Source organism: Cibotium barometz, chromosome 41, assembly GCF_041138505.1.
Source record: "Cibotium barometz isolate CiBa-2024 chromosome 41, ASM4113850v1, whole genome shotgun sequence".
Lineage (NCBI taxonomy): Eukaryota > Viridiplantae > Streptophyta > Polypodiopsida > Cyatheales > Cibotiaceae > Cibotium > Cibotium barometz.
Genome location: NC_141086.1, coordinates 27,184,064 through 27,204,926, shown reverse-complemented (window position 1 = coordinate 27,204,926; position 20,863 = coordinate 27,184,064). Strand labels below are relative to the sequence as shown.

General features: G+C 41.7%; 1 long non-coding RNA gene across 1 annotated transcript in view; it reads right to left on the bottom strand.

Annotated features, from left to right (window-relative positions):
- Positions 1 to 3,320: 3,320 nt before the first annotated feature.
- The window catches only part of LOC147614820 (uncharacterized), a 177,269-nt gene continuing 159,726 nt past the window's right edge, over positions 3,321 to 20,863 (bottom strand). The window contains exons 2-3 of the long non-coding RNA XR_015262991.1: positions 4,057 to 4,168; positions 3,321 to 3,689 (exon numbers count right to left, since the gene is read on the bottom strand). This is a non-coding gene — a long non-coding RNA (uncharacterized LOC147614820). The remainder of the gene's footprint in view (positions 3,690 to 4,056; positions 4,169 to 20,863) is intronic.

Here is a 20,863-nt window from a genome sequence, read left to right as displayed (position 1 = left end):
GGCGCAGAGTAACAGTGCATAAAACACTATTAAGTTCTATTTATAGAGGAAAAAGTGAGCCTCTAACCAAGCCAACTGATTCTAGAATTTTCCAGATCAGTTTGGTCAATTTTTGACCATTTTTGGGTCAGTTTTGGTCACTTTTTGGATCTAGTTGAAACAGGAGAGAGAAGAGATGAAAATATCTCATTATTTGGGAGTTTAAAACTCATTCAAGCATGTGAAATAGGAACCCTCTTCATGAGGGGAATTCCCCCATGCAAAGGTGTCAAAAATGCATCATTTCGTCTAAATATCTCTCTTTTTTAACTATTAACCTTGTCCTTAGTCAACTCTTCATCTTATGTGAGTATTTACTCATTTTTGGGGGATTTTCCTTTTATTTCTTCATTTATCTCCTCCCTACATTTGGATGAATCTTATTGGTCCATAGGAACCTTAATTTAAAATTTTAAAAAAGCTTGAGCCAAGCAATGAATAATATAATAGGACTGTATATAAAAGCAATCCAAAAGTAAACAAAGACTACACTTGCACATCTTTGGAAACATTCTCCATTCAAATGCTTACTTCATTGTACAAAGATATGTATAAATGTAGTCTCTAACATTTGGAAGCTGCCATTTACATTTACATTCTTCGGCATGCCATTTGCAAAACCTCTTTGTAGACAACATTGGTTGTGAAGACTTCATTTGCATTTGAATCTCTTGTGCCGCTTTCATATTCCACAATATGCTTTACACACACTTTCACTGCATCGCATGATCTAACATGTGACATAGCAATGTATAGTTGTCCATGTGTGAATACTTGTGTGGCCAAATAAAGTCCCAATACACTCAATGTTTGTCCTTGGGACTTATTTATTGACATACCAAAAGCTAACCTAACAGGAAATTTCCTCCTTCTCATGTCAAAAGGCAATTGAAGCATAGTAGGCATAAATGTTATCCTGGGAATAAAGACTCTCTCTCTAATGTTTGTACCTGTAATTATTTCTGCTTCTATCACCTTTGAGTTAAATTGCTTACATACCAATCTAGTACCATTACGTCGAGGGTCCAAATTGCGGAGCAAAATGATAGGGGCATTAATCTTTAGAAGTAAGCAGTGAGGAGGGTAACCACCACCTAAGTTCAAACTGTTCAAATACTCAATTGGATACAGTATTGCATCATTCTTGCAAGAAACAACGGAATCTACACTGAGGCATTCTCTTTCAAGACTAGGCAACGAACTCAAGGCTAGTTCATTGATCTCATCAACCTCTAAGTTTCGTGGTGCAAGAATAGCGCACCGTCTTTGAAGAAGCATGCATAATCCTCAACTCTCTGAAGATCTTTGTATACCCATTCTACCAAACTCAAAACAGAGTTGCCATGGATCAACATTTGCGGTGCAATTACCACTCTGCCATCATTGTTTTCATGACCTATAGTGCCATCCCATATTTGTAATGTCCATTTGACAAATTCATGTTCTATACCATTATAAGCACTCTGTCTAACCCGCATGTTTTGGGTGAGCTTTAATACACTCACATATCTCCAAATATATGACCGGCATAACGTTGCATCAACAATGTCCTCGCACGATCCCTTTGGCATAATCGGTAAGATTTGCCTGAAGTCACCCCACCAAAGAGCATAACTTTTCCACCAACACTGTATCACTTTGCATAATCTCCTTCAATGTTCTCTCCAGTGCTTCATATGTGTACCTATGCATCATTGGAGCCTTGTCCCAAATAATTAACCTTGCAAGCTTCAACACCTCCGCTAATGGGCTATTAGCTTTAATTCCACATGTGCTAGAAGCATTGAGTACTAATGGGATTTTGAATCGTGAGTGAGCTGTATGACCATTTGAGAGTAACAATGTAGTTATTCCAAACGATGCATATGCCAGGGCAACGTGTTTCTCTCCATGCAATTGAGATAGCAAAGAGTTGAAACAGGAGAGAGGAAAGAAAAAATTGCCTGATCCACCTGGACCATCAAGGAAAAAAACACCACCCTGGTTCAAAGAAACAACTCTAAGAATAGTATCAAATGCTCTTGTGATTGACAACTATTAAGACTCCTTTTCATGGAAACAGACAAACCAGCCTGCTGAACAGAATCAAACATCATCTCTTCCATCAGCAAACCATTACTGATGATTGTGGTAACACTTGATCTATCTGGAATAGGCAACCCTTCAAAATCAGCTAACCGCTTTCCATACTAGTGTAAGAGATCTTGCATGTGCAACAAAACCTGATTTGTTATATAGAGTGACGAACACCAACATTAACACAACCTCTGTGCTACAATGAATGAAAAAAATCTTTTGAAAGTTTGACAGAGAATTTGTCCCAAAGCTGCCTAGGGTATATAGGCTCACAAAAAACCATTATAATGACAAACAATTGACGCAGTTGGAATCCTATATTCTGAATATTGCAGCCTCATATGGAGACACATGTATCACTCCTCATCACTCTCCAGCATTCTGAATATTGCAGCCTCATATGGAGACACATGTACCACTCCTCATCACTCTCCAGCATTCCTCTGGCTTCACATGCAGCCTTAAAACATGGATACAAATGTCCATTCACAGTTCGCAAATCCTCAAGAGATTTGCACCCTTTGCACACTGTGAGTAGCATCCGTAAAGTAATATTGCTCACCTACACTCGGACTAACATTATACATACGTCCAATCATATTTTCCCTTTTCCTTTTAGTCCATGAGCGAAGAGCCAAATTCCACACCCACTTGCAAGGAAAATCAACATATAGTAAGCTATTTGCATCCGAATACAATTCATTAGCTTTGAACCATTCAATGAGAGATGTTCTTTGGTTTATGTCATAACTAATCACTTTGGTACAATTGATGCATATATCTAGGCACCCCAGTATATGTAGATGGCAGTACCACCCTACGTCCAACGATGCCTGTAGAGACTCTATTAACCCCATCGCTTAAATTAACCATATTTGCAAGACCCTCATATACTTTAGCACTACTTTCTGATTATTGCGTATCTATACTAATCTAGATTCTTCCATGCTACTATATACATCAATAATGTACTGTTGCAAAAGACGACCACCCTGTAGAAGGCATGCATTTGTATCTTCCCTAATCTACAGTCTATAAGCATAATATTGTCGTTGAGTTACAGTCTTTGTATCCTCATGTGTGTGAGTATGTGAAAGAGAGAGAGAGAGAGAGAGAGAGAAAGAGACATACAATCAAACATACAAAAGGGGGGAGAGAGAGAGAGAGAGAGAGAGAGAGAGAGAGAGAGAGAAGACCAATCCATCAATAATCTTAAGTCTTATTACATTATCTTTACCAACTTTTTCAATGGAATGCATTTCAATATTTCCCTAAAAATCAAGCATTTTTCCTCGGAGCTCCTACATCTACTACCCACAATGTAAAAGCCATCTAATAATCCCAATGCCTCTTTAATTAAAAGGAGCTTGAGATTGTCATCTAGCCTATAAGGATCTAAGACTATATAAATATATCTAGGATTAATATCATCCCACCCATCAAAGCCAAGAACTTCTCATTTTGGGCTATAATGATATCCAAAATAGCCCAAGTGTGGCATCTCCTCAAAGAAGATCGTATCCAACAATTTGTTATTGTCATAGGTCAACTTGAAGATATTTAATGGCATGTCTCTGCATGAAACATAATCAAGCTATATATTAATAACAATCATGATCTTTTTTATACTTAGAGATAGTAAGAAAGAATAAAAAATACTTATACAATCTACCACCAATGGTTACTAAACAATTACACAACCATATTTATTTTCGAAGGAGCTTATGCTTTGGGACAGATTTGATAACCTCATCGAATACTTGTCGTGCTTAATCTCTATAACCATGGACATTATAGTCTATTTCATAACGATCAATCAAGCCCAGCCTTTCTTGAATAATCATGAGCGTAATTTTTTCATTTAATTTATCTAAATCTAATCGTATAGTAATTTGGAAAACATAATTCCAATTAACAGCATAAACTGGCCATGGCCCATACCAACTTGGAACATGGAAATAACGACACTCAAACTCGCCAACCAAATTCACCCTTTCCTCAAAGGAAAGAGTGCTTCTCATGTGCTCAAAAAAATGCAAGTCACCTCTTCCATCTGTCAATCATACATACAATTATATATAAGTATGTCGATGTGTGTCAAATATACTAATGCAAATACATTGTGTGTGTACATGGATGTTTGGACCTATACATTTGGGTGCTTAACCTTTGTGTGTGTACATGTGTGTTTGAGAGTTTCTCTAACCAGTCCACTCTCCCTAGGTGTAAGTGCACCTTGGATTCTTATAAACCTAGTATACAAAACATATGGCACAATGCACTCTACAAAGATAACACACAAAAATCCTCGCAACCAACAAAAAAACTTAAGACACTCATAAAAAATCCTACCTTTCTTTTACACACACACACACACAAACAAACTTACACTCTCTCTCTCTCTCTCTCTCTCTCTCTCTCTCACACACACACACACACACACACACACACACACATGCACTTTCAAAATTAAAAAAATCATTTTTTAATTTATTAAATACATAAAAATATATATGATTATTACACACACACATAAGATAACTATAAATACATGAAATATATATATATATATATTACACACACACACATATAAAAGATAAAAATAATTACATAAATATAACATATATATATATATGTGTGTAAATATACATATATATGTATATGTATGTATATATACATACATACAAATGTACATAAATACATATTGATATATACATAAATATATATCCACACATGAATGAATTATACACACACAAATTTTATATGTATACTGTATATGTATATATAAACACAAACATAAATAAATCACACACACGCGTCCACATACACCCACACACATTTTTTCTATTCAAAATTCTTTCACCTTTAAAAAAAGCACACATACATACACTATTCAAAATACTTTTAACATTTAGAAAAAAATTTCATCAACCTCACAAAAACTTAAGCCACGCCATAATAACTCTACCTCTCTCTCTCTCTCTCTCTCTCTCTCTCTCTCTCACACACACACACACACACACACATTGGCTATTCAAATAAATAAAACATTTTAAAAAACTCTCTCTCTCTCACACACACACACATATGCTATTTTTAAATTAATTAAAAATTTTAAAAACTTTTAACATTTAAAAAAACACTCTCTCAACCAACACACACCTGCACACACCCACACACCTACCCACACACACACACACACACACACGCATGCACCCACACACACACACACACACACACACACAAAATAACACACATATAAAATAACTGTAACTCTCTCTCTCTCTCTCTCTCTCTCTCTCTCTCTCTCTCTCTCTCTCTCTCTCTCTCACACACACACACACACACACACACACACATAAGATAACTGTAACTCTCTGAGAGAGAGAGAGAGATGAGAACTGTACACTAGATTGGGTCCCAAATTACCCACTGAAGGGCTCCCTATCCCGTTACCAAGATAATATTTGCTTTATTACTTTAGAGAGAATGACTGTGGACTGTAGATAAGCCAAACGCAAGATCTCGAAGGATTGGAAGCCTGGCAGAACTGTACACGGTTGTAGAAACACCAGAATGAATTGATCTCGAGCCTATGCACTCTTCCCAAGGGCATGAGGAAGGATTGCACACCTGAGGCTGAGAAGGGACTGTAGTCGACTGTTCTAAGCTATGAAAATATGCTGAAAATGCTTATGAATGCTGTGTTACCTTCACCAGATGGCTGGAGCATGTGTGGATGATGCATAGAAGGTCGTATATTGCTGTAGCACTGTTGTAGAACTAAAAACACAAGGCTGGTCTGCTGTAGAACTATAAACGTAGGGCTGTAGTGAATTGAACACAGGCCAGTTGTGATCTATGCAGAAAACGCAGAGGTGCTTGCTATTTTGGGCCTGTGGAGGTACTGTATGGCTGCGCCCATGGTCTGTAGGGACTGCTGAGCGGCTGAATGGTCTACTGAACTACTGCATTGGACTGCTAGGGCTGATGGAAGCAAAAATGCAGGTTCTCAAGGCTCGAGAAGCAAACGCAGAAGCTCCAAGGCTGGATGAGACTATGGCTGCAAGTGTGGATGCTCCTAGGGCTGAGGATGAGAGGTGCCTGGATTCTGAAGACTGAATGGACTTCTAAGCACTATGCAAGCCTATTTATACTAGTTAGGAGTTGGTCAAGTTGGCTGGTCATAAATTTAATAAACTTTATGTTTATAAATGCTAATAAAATACTATAAAATATTGAAAAAATACCAGATAAATCCTAGTGAATTTCCTAAGGCTTCTGTGATGTTCTAAATGATGCACAGGCATATGAATGCATGTTATGCAAAATGCAGAGTGCTTTCTGATGCAAACCCTAAGGCTTCTACTGACTCTACATGCATGAATGATTCTCTCCAAGTGGGTTAAGAGACTTGACTGACTGACTGACCTGCTAAGGCTGAGGAATGACCTACATAGCTCGTGCCTGACTTATCCTGGACTGAGGATGTACAATGGGGTCACGGCGTACGACAAATATCATCCTACTGGGTTCTAATAATGTACAGTGGTGGCAGATTGGTCTTGATAGGGGCCAGATATCTCTATTTTTTTTCTGAGTGCTGATTAGCTGTGGGAAGGAATTGCAATGTTGTATTGCAGGATATTGACACAAGCTCAGTTTACATTTCATACAGTGCAACTTACAACAATGAGTCTACTAGATCCATTGTGCTTAAGGAGCTTCAGCAATACATCATCAAAATTGATGCAGTTCAATGCAGCTTGCTAGTTATCCTTTGGGTTTCATTGCTTTAGGCTCAGCCCACACTTCTCAGCTCACTCAACAATCATCAGCATGAGCAGCTATTTCACGACATGAGCACAGTGTAAACATGAAATGATGCAACAACATCACATTTGCTTCACCTGTTGCAACAACATTTGAACAAGGTTTATTGCAAATAGCTACAATAGATCGTATGATAGCAGATCACAACTAGCTCAGATCGCAACTAGCTGACATCAGATCGCAACTACAAAGTAGATCGCATGACAGCGGATCGCAACTGCAACGTAGCCCACAAAGTAGATTGCAGCTGCACAGCCTACGACAAGGCAGATCGTAGAAAAAAATAGATCGCAGTCGCACTAAAACGTAGAAACCAGTGTTCTGTTTTCGTTCTCTACAGCCGCCGCTAGTGACTGGGCTTGCCAACAAAGGCGACCTCAGCAGCCAGTAGACGGCTCTTTGCAAGGGAGGCGTAGCTCAGCAGCACGTCGGTGACTCTAACGGGGCTCTTTGCAAGGGAGGCGTAGCTCAGCATCCGCCAGGGACTGGCCTTGCCAATAAAGGCACAGCTTAGTAGCCAACCATTAGTGCTAAACACTGGGGAGGAGGAGCCGACCACCATTAGTGCTAAACACTGGGGAGGAAGAGCAACGCTGGCAAGTGTTTTTTTTTTTCAACAAATTCAATTTTTTTTTCTCTCCGTTTCATAGTCACAAACACAATACATAGCACACAAAAGAAAAGGCATTAAAAAAAGAAGAAGAGAAGAGGGTAATTACACTAGCATCATAGAGCTTTGCAGCTCTCAGCCTTCTTCAGAAAATTGCAAGCACTTGTGAGTGTTGTGTGAGATGAAGAATAAGTGTGAGAGGGAGAAAGAAGAATGTGCAGTCACCTTTTGATTAAACCCTATTCTCACTTACATCTCCACCCTCCATCTACTTTACATCTTAACCCTTCATTCCTTTTTCACATTAGCCTATCTTGCCCAGACATTTCCCATTAGATCCCTTGGCCATTTACACTCCAACCCTTCCACACTCCCAACCTTTGGATTCTTTGGCCATTCCACATTTTGACCCTTGCCACACCTTGTTTGTGCTAGTGGTAGTTCCCACACGCATGTTAGTATACCATTGAGTTAGAGGTGTTCACATGCGGTGATGGAGTAATTCATCATGCCTTGAGTTTGTGGGGATAGTTCGTGTGTAGTGTGGGCATATTGGGTGATTGTTCACACGTGTGAGGTGTGTTACACACGTTGATACTTTTATTTAGGGTTGTTCACGTATCTTGAGCCTCGTGGAGGTGGTTAGTGTGCCGTATGATCGATTTGGTGTATTTTTGGGCGTTCGCGTGCACACTTTGGGCCATTTTGTTATATTTTTGGCGTTCACGTGCACACTTTGGGCCATTTTATTGTATTTTGGGCGTTCATGTGCACACTTTGGGCCATTTTGTTGTATTTTGGACATTCACGTGCACACTTTGGGTCATTTGGTGTATTTTGGGCATTCACATATGCATCTTAGCCCTTGTTCATGCACGGTTGGTTGTCTTGAGCACATTTAGTGGTATTTTCACACTTTCGAGCTTTGTCACTGTCTCCATCCCAGATCCTGATCGTGCGATATTTGCTCGTATTGGCTTCATAGCTGTTATCTTGATTTGCCACTTTAGGTGATGAGGAGATACGTATCATTTGTCGAGTTCATACATACATTCGGCACATCGCGGCTTCGACCACTGGATCTTTCTTCACCGACATCATGTTATGATGATACATCATATTCATGTCACATATGGACGTTTGAGCTTCAGATGTTATTACCTAACCACTGTAGACATTTATTTGATGAGGAGGATGCTTGTGCTAGATGGTCTAGACATTCTACACATGGTGATTTTGTTGAGGATCTATGTGGATATCTTTACATGGATGGTTCGGCATTGATTGCATGGGAGGATGTATATGGGGATTGATTGAGTGTCCTACATTTGTGAGCAGAGATGATTATATACCTGAGGATGGGTATCATTATAACATGCATTCAGTGAATGATGAGGTGGATGGTGATGTTGATCATCATGTTGATGATGATATTGATGTTGATACTTGTACACATGGTCATGGTCATACACATACATGTGATGACATTGATGTATCACATCCACATACTTATGATGATGTATCGTGCCCACATGATGATATTGATGTATCACATACATACACATGATGATAGTGATACACGTGCACATGATGCCACTGACACATATGTACATGATGATGATGTATGTGATAGTGATAGTGAAAGTAATGTGTGAGTCAAATTATGCGGGCATGCTCTTGATAGGAGAGATGGCAGCGAGCATATCGAGCATTACGAGCATCATAGAGCTACCTATCTCTATTTCTTGTGATCATAGGGATACATTAGATGACCATAGTGATACATTCCATGATCTTGATGGGCATTTGACTAGTCACATGATCATTCGGCTAATCATACATCTTTAGTCACACATGAGATTGACACTTCACTTGTCGTTGAGCACATCATAGACCATGAGGATCATAGATTCGAGGTTCTAGTATTAGATGTGTTGGGATACTCCTCTAGATTTGTTACATGTGGAGAGATTTCGGATGTGACCACTACTCCTAGTTTTCATAGCATTCCTGGCAGCATTCGAGTGGATTGAGTTGTGGTAATTGAGCAATCAAGGATAGTGCATGAGAGTAGTGATGAGTTCATAGAAGTGAGACATCGTAGGAGTATGCATATCAATCATATTTTTAGCATATCCTATGACATCGACTTTGAGAGTTTTACAATTGATCTAGGTATTTGTTGAAATATACAAGTGAATAGGGTGTGTGCGGGAACAAGCCCTTGGCTAGAGGCTGTAAAAGAGAATCTGTAAATGTGAGAGAACCTATGAGAAGGTGAAAAGAATCTACTAGGAGAGAATAAAGGGTAGCATGAGGAGATTTAGGAGGTGTGGATATATTCTGAGAAAAGTGAAGAGGTGGAGAGAATCAAGCAAAAGAGGTGGAGTGAATCAAGGAGAAATCAGTGGAATTAGATGCTTGGATGTAAACTCTATAAATTGAGGCATTGTCCTAATGAAAATTTGCTGGTTTTTTATTATCCATGCCTACATTAAGCTATTAGGTAATTGGTCACTAATCACATCTTAATTATCATCTAATCTCTTTGTTAATGATGTTGATTCTAGCATTTGATCCACCATAGCTCATCACATTGTTATAATTTTAACATGGTATCAGAGCCTGGCCTAGAATCCATCAATTTGTGAGCCCATTATCTCGCTAATCGCCTAGCTAATTAGGATTAGTAGAAAATTAATATTTTCACCTCTTTTTCAACTAACCTCTGCACCCCCAGCCAGTGGAGAGGCTGGATCTCCCTCCACGAGCAGCATTAGGGCAAGCCCTTCTAGGCAAGCCTAGCAAACTCATTGGTGCTCCAGCCAAGCGAATCAGCACAGCAAACCGTCGACCACAGCTCACGATTTTCGTTGATTTGCCGGCATCGTTTTTTGCTGAGGAAAAATTAGATCTTGTCTTGTCCAGTCGCAATGGGTCTAATTCCTCTAGCCCCAGGGGTTTTCAAGCATGCTCTATGTCAAGCAAAAATCTGTAAAGGTGTTTTGAGTCCGTGTACATATGGGATGCGTGGTATGCAATAAAACTTTGCCGTGAATGCCCTGGCAAATGTACAGACCGAGTGGTTTTACAGTGAGTTGGTATGCGTGTCGTTTTTTTTTGGAGCAGATGCTGATGATTCCGAGCTTGTGGGCAGCTCTGGTTTTGGAAGGTCGTAGAAAAATACAAGGAAAGGAAGAGCCCTCTTAGCGTTAGTGTGTGGCCATCATTGAGGCTTGGGAAAAAAAATAAAAAAAATATACATTAAATAGTATGGCCAGCTTGGGAATAGCCATGTGGAAGCCTTCGTTGGCTGCCAACGCACCATCTAGAAGGTGGTGCGAAGACGCAAAAGCAAAGAAGAGTGGCCGCTTGGACAGAGAGACTTGGGGAGAGAAAGCCAACGCAGAGGTGGCACTCTGATTTTTCTGCAGAAAGAGGTGTGAGGGGAATAGCTCAAGGGGATAGCTGAGAAGCGAGCGTGGAGGCGCAAGGGACAAGTAGATGCGTTGACTGTATGCAAGAGGAGAGGTGGCGACCAAAGTTTAAGGTGGCCTTGGTTTGCTTACAGGCTAGAGAAGCTGACGACTGGAGGTCGTGAGGAGTAGAGCCTGACGAGCAAAGAGCTGCAGCGAGTCGACTCGAGTTGCCGCCGGGTGAGAAGACCTCTCTTGTGAGCGTGCGGAGCTACACAAAGGAGAGCTGCAGCGGCTGCTGGTCGCAACACACACAAAAGCTGGGTTTCGCTAGAGCTGCTGGCGAGCACACGGTTGGTAAAGGGCCGCCGATGGTGTTTTCAAAGTGTGGCTAGTCCCCGGGAGGACTATGAGAAGAGAAAGAGGCTGACTGGGCAAAAGGAGCCACGTGGGTGAGAGCTTTGGGTGGCTCTGGCAGGTTCGCCACAAGAGAAAGGTGAGGTGAGCGACGGCAGCCGGTGAGAGAGCCGCCTCTCATGCACAGGTGATTTATATGAGTCGGCCAGAGCAGCTGCTGAAGAGAGGGTTGTAGTAGCCGTCGTGTGATGTATTAGGAGGCTTTTGGTTTGTGCGTGGCTGGAGTACAGCAGCAAGTGTGAAGGGAATATAGCCACCTTGTGAACAGAGAGAAAGGTCTCTTGGGTCGTTGAGCAGAGCAAAGGTGAAGAAAGAGAGAGAGAGCCTCAGGTTGGGAAGCAAGGAGAGCAGAGGCGAGGGCTGCTGAACATATAGGACAGCAAGCTGGCGGCGAAGTGGAGAGTTTGAAGGTTTTTCTTTTAGAAGCTTTGGATTGTGAAGGTGATGTAAAAGGAGAGCCATGGACAAATGAAAGGAGTGAAGGAAGCCGAGTGGAGCCAGCTGATTTGTGAAAGAGGGATATTCTTTTTTTGCATTATTTGTGGATAAGTGTGCGGGTTTTCATTATCTTGTGGAATACAGGGTTTTTGAGGTATCTCTGTGTGGTGTTTTGAGAGATTTTTGTTTCCAGCATCGTGCTGGTGGTGCCCCTTGTGTTTGTTGTGTCTTCCAAGGCTGCTAGGTAGGTAGCTATAGAGGCATTTCTCCTTTTCCCAACTTCTCGATAGTTTTTTGGTGCCCCCCACTGAGGAATAGCTCTGGTATTTTCTTCAGTCTACAAGGGTGTATGCCCTAGGAGTTAAGGGTTTCAGGGAAGGTGTTTTTCTTGGGATTCGAGGTGAAGTTTGGGGATTAAAATGATGTCTTATCCAGAGTTTTATGGTAGTCCTAATGAAGATGTGGCAGATTTCCTTGAAAGAATGGAGGTTGCGTGCATAAGCAACCACATCCATCAATGAGTCGGTACAGGTGTTGCGGCTACTGAGCATCTGCTTGAAAGGGGATGCAAGGACCTGGTACAGAGCTTATGAGGAGTCGTTGAGGGTTGCTGTTCCACGTATTGATATGACTGAGAATGGATTAAAGACATCACTTAGCAACAGGTTCAAGAAGGTAGAAGACCCCGACAAGGTTTGGCATGAGGTGCAAGCTCTGATACAGGGTGAGTTTGAATCAATTGATGATTATGCGAAGAAATTCTCTTTGCTGTGGGAGACTTTATGCAGGTCTTTAGGGGAAGACCAGGTACCTCTTGACATGATGAAGAAAAACAAGTTTGTAGCCGGGCTTAAGAGGAGTATTCGCTGGAAGGTGGAATTAAAGAAGCCCAGGTCTTATGAGGATGCGGTGGAAATTGCCAAATCAAAGGATTGGAAGTTGCAACGGATGAATCAGCCTGGGGATGATTCCAGTTGTAGCACAGCCGGAGATTCGTAGAGTGGGCCGTCGTTTCATCCCTACATGCTGGAACTGTGGTGAGCTTGGTCATCTGAGTACAGATTGTGATAAGCCTCAGCGAATGGGTGGTGATATGTACCCACTACCTTCACAGTTACCTGACAGGTCAAACGACTATGGTATTTATATCAGGGATCAAGCAGGCCCCAGTGGAATCACAGCTGAGGAGAAGGGGAAGGCAAAGGTCGTGAATGTTGTTACTCTGGAGAATGTTCAGGTGAGAGAAGAAGGGGATGTGATGCCCGTTGGCAAGCGCAACGGATGAAAGAGAAGGAAAGGGAGTAGCTGGACCCAGCCATAAGAAGGGGAAGCAGCAGGAAGGAGAAGATGTGACAGCCAAAAGGAAACGGAAGCCTCGTAGAAGGTTCCAGGTGTCAGACTTCCCACTGGGGGATGGGCAAACCAGCTATGACTTGAAATCTGATATGGTGAATAGGAAGGCCAACATCACCTTTGGGTAGTTGGTGGAGATGGTGCCGAAATTGAAAAGGCAATTGAAGGGACTTGTGAATCCAGTGGAAAAGGAGTCAGAGAAGAGGTCAGTCAAAGTACTATCTTTAGAAGAGCTTCCAGATATTTGCCCTATTGTGGAGGTGTGGAGTAAAGGTAGGAACCTTGGTCAGCCTATATAGATGGAGGAGCTCAAATCTGTGTGATTACCCAATCATGTGTGGAGCAGTCAGGCTTGAGGGTGTCTGGGGTTTCTGGTTTTCGAATCAGAATGGCTAATCATCAAAAGGTAAAATGTCTTGGTATGGTAAAGAAGTTGGAAATTGAAGCTTTTAATGTCAAAGCTACTGTAGATTTTCATGTGATGCCTGCGGGTCTTGGTGCTTTTCCAATTATTCTTGGACGACCCTGGTTGCGAGTGGTGGGTGCAGTACAAGACTGGAGGTATGGGACCATTTCTTTGCATAATAAGCGGGGTAATAAAAAATCTTTTGAGATGCACAGTAGGAGATCTTTAAATGATGTGCGGGAGAGGCCACAGGATTCGCGAGTGAAGAGGAAACTACCACCAGTACTTTTGAATCGGAGATGGATTCATCGACTACTGCTTCTAGTGAAGAAGAGGCAGATGTGGCTTTCCTAATATCAGAGCAACAAGGTGATGAAGATAAAGGAGTGCATGAAGTGGGTGCTGAGGGAGAAGATACCTTGGGGTCGTATGAAGTGATCGAGGAATTACTGCAACTAAAGATAGAAGTGAAGAAGAAGCAGGAGCTGATTGAAGGAATGCTGAGTCCGGATCTCTCGAGTGGAGAAAAGGTTAGGTATGTTAATATGCTGTCTCATTTTCCAGAATTGTTCATCACCTCTTATAAGGAGATTTGAGGATTTAAAGGGCCAGATTTGAGGATTGAATTGAAAGAAGGTGTAAGAACAGTTAGGCAGAAGCTTCGCAGGATGGGACGAGAACAAATGTACGCCCTGAGAGAGGAAGTTGATAAGTTGTTGAGTGCAGGTTTCATTACACCAGTGGACACAGCTGAGTGGGTAAGTCCTACAGTGGTGAGTCCAAAGAAGGATGGCAGGTGGCGTATATGTGTGGATTTCAAGCCTTTGAATGCTGCTACAAAGAAGGATTCTTACCCCCTACCTTTTTTGGATGAGATCTTGGATACTATAGCTAGATATGAAAGGTACAGTGTTTGTGATGGGTTTTCAGGTTATTTTCAGTTAAAGATTGCAGACGAAGATCAGTGCAAGACGACTTTCATTACACCTTGGGGGTGTTTCTGCTACAAAGTTCTTCCTTTTGGATTGATGAATGGACCAGCTTACTATCAGAAAAGGGCAAATTGGGTATTATCTCCTTTTTTGAACAAGTTTGTCAAGGATTTTATTGATGATTTTTGTATATACAGCTCCAGGCAAGAGCATTGTGATAGGCTGGCTACAGTTTTTCAGCGTTATGATGAGTGTGGTGGTCAATTAAATCCAAAAAAGTGTTTTTTGGCTTAACCGAGGGTGAAGCTCTTGGGCCATGTTGTTTCAGAGAATGGTATTGATCCGGATCCTAATAAAGTCAAGTCTCTTCTTCTTCTTCCTACACCAATGAATACAAGGCAACTGACTACTTTTGTGCAAAAGGTGAAGTATATGGCTCGATTTATCTCTCTATCTTCACAATTGTTATATCCTTTGCAGCAAGCAGCAAAGCATGATCCTTTACATTGGTCGGAGGAGTGTGAGGTAGTTTTCCAAAAAGTGAAAGAGGTGATGGGAGCTATTCCTACAATGCAGGCGCCTAATTGGGAACAGGTATTTTATGTCAACCCTTCAATAGGTGAAGATGCTATTGGAGCTATGTTGTTACAGAAAGGGAAAGAATCACATTATATGCAACCAGTCTACTGTGCTAGCAGGGTAAAACTTGCTAGAGAAAGGTTGTTATCAGAGGTGGAACTTGTTATGGTTAGTGTGATGTATGCATGTAGGCGGTTCCGCCATTACTTGTTGCCTCGCCCCTTTGTGTTTTTGACGAGCTACACTTTTTTGCCTCAGTTGATAAATGGCACAAATTTATCTAAGGCTATGATGAAGTGGGTGATTGAGTTGCAGGAGTTTACTTTCTCATTCTTGGTGGAAGAGAGTACCAGGGCTACCTTAGCTGATCTATTGACATATAAGGAGAGTCCTCTTCTTATTAAGGAGGAGACCATCAAGAAGCCAGTTGAGGATGCGACTGAGTTGGTGAATGCACACTTATTATATTTTGATGGTTCTTACAGGAAAAGCCATGATGCAGCTTCAGGAGGTTTGGTGCTTTATGATCCACAGGGTTGCCTTGTTTTTAAGAAGGGTGTTAAGGTGGATGCACATAGCAACAATGAAGCGGAGTATCTGACTTTGGAAGTTGGATTGCAAATGTGTTTGAAGCATGGTGTACACAGGATTCGCATTCCGAGGAGATGCATTGCTTGTGGTAAAACAGGTGTTGGGAGTTTGGAAGTCAAAGAATATGTCACTCAAAGAGATGTGTTTCAAGATTAAAGGTTTGTTGAAGGAATTTGAAGCTTGGAGTCTTAAGCATGTGGATCGAGAAGTAGCCCAAGGAATGATTGGTGAAGTTTTTGTTCTTAAAGCTCATGCATCATTTTATTGTGGCAGGGAGAAATTACAGGATGTTGAGGAGTTTTTGTTAACAGGGATGATTCCTAGTGGTATTGAAAAATCAAAAAAATATGGTTTCATCAGGAAAGCTGCAAGGTATGTGATGGTTGGTGATGCTTTGTATTTGAAGGGAATTGACTTGATAATGCGACGGGTACCTTGGAAGGAAGAAATCTACAAAATTCTTAAGGAAAACCATGAAGGAGCATGCGGTGGACATTTTGCCTCAAAGATTACTTTGCATAAAGTGTTGCAAGAAGGTTATGTATGGCCAAGTGTACATAAGGATGTTAATCACTCGTGCAGGTCATGCAAACAATGCCAAGCTCATAGTAGACGGATATTAAGGCTTGAAATGAGGAAGACAATTCTTACTTATTATGTTTTTGAAAAATGGGGAATTGATGCTGTGGGACCATTGCCTATTACTAGCCGAGGGAAGTGCTACATCTTGATTGCAGTTGATTACCTTTCTAGATGGGCGGAAGCAAAGGCAGTGAAACAAATTACTGCTAAGGAAGTAGCAAAGTTTGTATATCAGGATATTTGTTGTAAATTTGGTGTGCCATTGGAATTGCTTTATGATCAAGGTCCAGGTTTCAGAGCAGAGCTTATGGACTATTTGTGTACAAAGATGAAGATCAGTCGCAGTTTTACCACACCTTACTATCCACAGTGTAATGGCCTGAATGAGCGTTTCAATGGTGAATTGATCAAGATTTTATCTAAGGTAACAGAGCGACAAGGCAAGAATTGGGATCTGGAGTTGCCTGCTGCCTTGTGGGCATACAGGACAGCAATTAAGAGTGGTACTGGTTTCACTCCATTTCATCTTGTTTATGGGAAAGAAGCCTTATTGCCTATTGAGGTGGAGATACCAGCTATTAAAATGTTGGGAAAGCTTTTGGAAGAGCCTAAAGATGCCCTTAAAGAGCAGCTGTTATATTTACAAGAAGCACAGCTGAACAGGGATAATGCTTTGAAGCATTATGAAGATATGCAGGCAAGGACGTTGGAGAAGATCAACAAGAAGATTAAAGGCAAAGGAATTATGAAGGATGACTTGGTATTACGTTATAATAGCAGGCTGGATAATTCCTTTCATAAGAAGTTTCAAATTAAGTGGGAGGGACCTTTCTTGGTGATGCAAGGATTTGCAAATGGTACCTATCAATTGGCAGATTTAGATGGGACTTTGCATGCTTCCAGGGTAAATGGATATAGGCTGAAGAAATATTATGCACGTTTGATGGTGATTGTACAGGATGCGGTATTTGAAGATGAGATTTTAGATGAAGGGCAGTTTTTGGATATGGATTTAGGTCTTGAAATGCTTTTTACTGTTGATCATGAATGATTCAGCAGGCTGGGGGTTGGGCAAAGTATGTCAGGCAAAAATCTGTAAAGGTGTTTTGAGTCCGTGTACATATGGGATGCGTGGTATGCAATAAAACTTTGCCCTGAATGCCCTGGCAAATGTACAAACCGGGTGGTTTTGCAGTGAGTTGGTATGCGTGTCGTTTCTTTTTGGGAGCAGATGCTGATGATTCCGAGCTTGTGGGCAGCTCTGGTTTTGGAAGGTCGTAGACGCCATTTATTCAGGAAAAATACAAGGAAAGGAAGAGCCCTTTTAGCATTAGTGTGTGGCCATCATTGAGGCTTGAGGAAAAAAATTAAAAAAATATACATTAAATAGTATGGCCAGCTTGGGAATAGCCATGTGGAAGCCTTCGTTGGCTGCCAGCGCACCATCTTAAAAGGTGGTGGCGAAGACGCAAAAGCAAAGAAGAGTGGCCGCTTGGACAGAGAGACTTGGGGAGAGAAAGCCAACGCAAAGGTGGCACTCTGATTTTTCTGCAGAAAGAGGTGTAAGGGGAATAGCTCAAGGGGATAGCTGAGAAGCGAGCATGGAGGCGCAAGGGACAAGTAGATGCGTCGACTGTATGCAAGAGGAGAGGCGGCGACCAAAGTTTAAGGTGGCCTTGGTTTGCTTACAGGCGAGAGAAGCTGACGACTGGAGGTCGTGAGGAGTAGAGCCTGACGAGCGAAGAGCTGCAGCGAGTCGGTTGGAGTTGCCGCCGGGTGAGAAGACCTCTCTTGTGAGCGTGCGGAGCTACACAAAGGAGAGCTGCAGCGGCTACTGGTCGCAACACACACAAAAGCTGGGTTTCGTTAGAGCTGCTGGCGAGCACAGGGTTGGTAAAGGGCCACCGATGGTGTTTTCAAAGTGTGGCTAGTCCCCGGGAGGACTGTGAGAAGAGAAAGAGGCTGACTGGGCAAAAGGAGCCACGTGGGTGAGAGCTTTGGGTGGCTCTGGCAGGTTTGCCACAAGAGAAAGGTGAGGCGAGCGACGGCCGGTGAGAGAGCCGCCTCTCATGCACAGGTGATTTATATGAGTCGGCCAGAGCAGCTGCTGAAGAGAGGGTTGTAGTAGCCATCGTGTGATGTATCAGGAGGCTTTTGGTTTGTGCCTGGCTGGAGTACAGTAGCAAGTGTGAAGGGAATATAGCCGCCTTGTGAACAGAGAGAAAGGTCTCTTGGGTCGTTGATGAGCAGAGCAAAGGTGAAGAAAGAGAGAGAGAGCCTCAGGTTGGGAAGCAAGGAGAGCAGAGGCGAGGGCTGCTGAACATACAGGACAGCAAGCTGGCGGCGAAGTGGAGAGTTTGAAGGTTTTTTTCTTTTAGAAGCTTTGGATTGTGAAGGTGCTGTAAAAGGAGAGCCATGGGCAAATGAAAGGAGTGAAGGAAGCTGTGTGGAGCCAGCTAATTTGTGAAAGAGGGATCTTCTTTTTTTGCATTATTTGTGGATAAGTGTGTGGGTTTTCATTATCTTGTGGAATAGAGGGTTTTTGAGGTATCTCTGTGTGGTGTTTTGAGAGATTTTTGTTTCCAGCATCGTGCTGGGTGGTGCCCCTTGTGTTTGTTGTGTCTTCCAAGGCTGCTGGGTAGGTAGCTATAGAGGCATTTCTCCTTTTCCCAGCTTCCCGACACTCTACAAGCTGGTGAAGTTAGAATTTGATTTGATCAAGCCTACAGTGAGATCCAAGCTCTTCATCAAATCTGCACAGGTGACTTTGGTAAAACAGAGATTAAGTATTCAATGTTTGGTCAAATCTTGTGTTTCTTAGCTTAATCCTCTACTAGACTAATTGCTATTGATGGCCTTGAAAGGATTTGAGCTCATTTGAACTCTAAGGCCTCAGATCTGGGCTCCTTGCATACTTTGTCTTTTGCACACAAAACAGAGGATTAATTTGCTAATCAGTGATTAATCAATGTTAATCATTATATTTTGGTGCAATTGAGGGTTCAAATTAACCATTACGTATCTAATACAGATCCCTATAACTTCAGATTGCAATTCAGAGATGGTTTGATACTCCAACCATTCCATACAAATTGGTTACCCTTGATTTAATGTAATTTTTGGTAAAATTATGCTGATAAATTTGTGGTAATCATCTTTTTGCATTTAACCCTTGGTTAATGCCTGCAAATCACACTCAAATTCAAGATTATTCACAGCCAGAGTTGCATTTGGGAATGTGCATAAGAATGAATGCTATATGCATTATGTATTGGGCACAGTACATTAGTGTAAAAATGGGATCAGACACTGTCCTTGTCCGGAATAAGATAAGAGGTAAGACCTCCCACATAGATTTGGGTTTGCATTGCATAATGACACAAGATAAACATTAAAAGCCCAAAAGAACTGTCAACAAAACATTTAAACATGTTGCTCACATGGAGCAAGAACTGATGGACAAGCTCATGGTCCCAGCCATGAAAGAAGAAGAACATCTCTTTCCAAGAGGAAGATCCACACCAAGAAGAAAAGCTAAAGGAAGCATTGAAGGAAAACATGGACGCATGAAGAGAAGATGCCACAACAAGAAGACTGAAAGAAGAGGAAGACACGGACGCATAAAGAGAAGCTGCCACGACAAGAAGACTAAAGACAAGAGAAGATGTGAGGCTCCAAAGAGAGGAGCCATGTGAAAATCTCAGAGAGAGAGAGAGAGAGAGAGAGAGAGAGAGAGAGAGAGAGAGAGAGAGAGAAACCCCACAACCCAATGTAACTTGCCCCAACAAAGTAAAACCACCTTTGAGCCACCGATGATGTAGGCCATGTGGTAGATGTATGTGTGAGCACTTTAGTGAAGGTCACGTGCACTTGTAGTAGCCTTGGACACATAGAGAGAGAGAGTGTCAAGGACTATGAGTTTAGAGACTTGAGGCAGTGGTCGCGGACTATCAAGTAAGAGGGAAACTTGGTATAGGGTCCAGGTGTGCTAGGAGCATTCACTTGAGGGGAGGTGTTGAAATATACAAGTGAATAGGGTGTGTGCGGGAACAAGCCCTTGGCTAGAGGCTGTAAAAGAGAATCTATAAATGTGAGAGAACTTGTGAGAAGGTGAGAAGAATCTACTGGGAGAGAATAAAGGGTAGCATGAGGAGATTTAGGAGGTGTGGAGATATTCTGGGAAAAGTGAAGAGGTGGAGAGAATCAAGCAAAAGAGGTGGAGTGAATCAAGGAGAAATCAGTGGAATTAGATGCTTGGATGTAAACTCTATAAATCGAGGCATTGACCTAATGAAAATTTGCTGGTTTTTGATTATCCATGCCTACATTAAGCTATCAGCTAATTGCTCACTAATCACGTCTTCGTCTAATCTCTTTGTTAATGATGTTGATTCTAGCATTTGATCCACCATAGCTCATCACATTGCAACAATTTTAATAGTATTTTCTTAGATCTAGTTCTATTGGAGATTGATCTATCATGGGATTTAGGTCATATAGGGACACCATTGATGGAGTTGGTCTATACCTTTGAGGATGACCTTAGTAACCTTGGAGATTCCATTGATAGTGAGTTGACTGATATCACTTT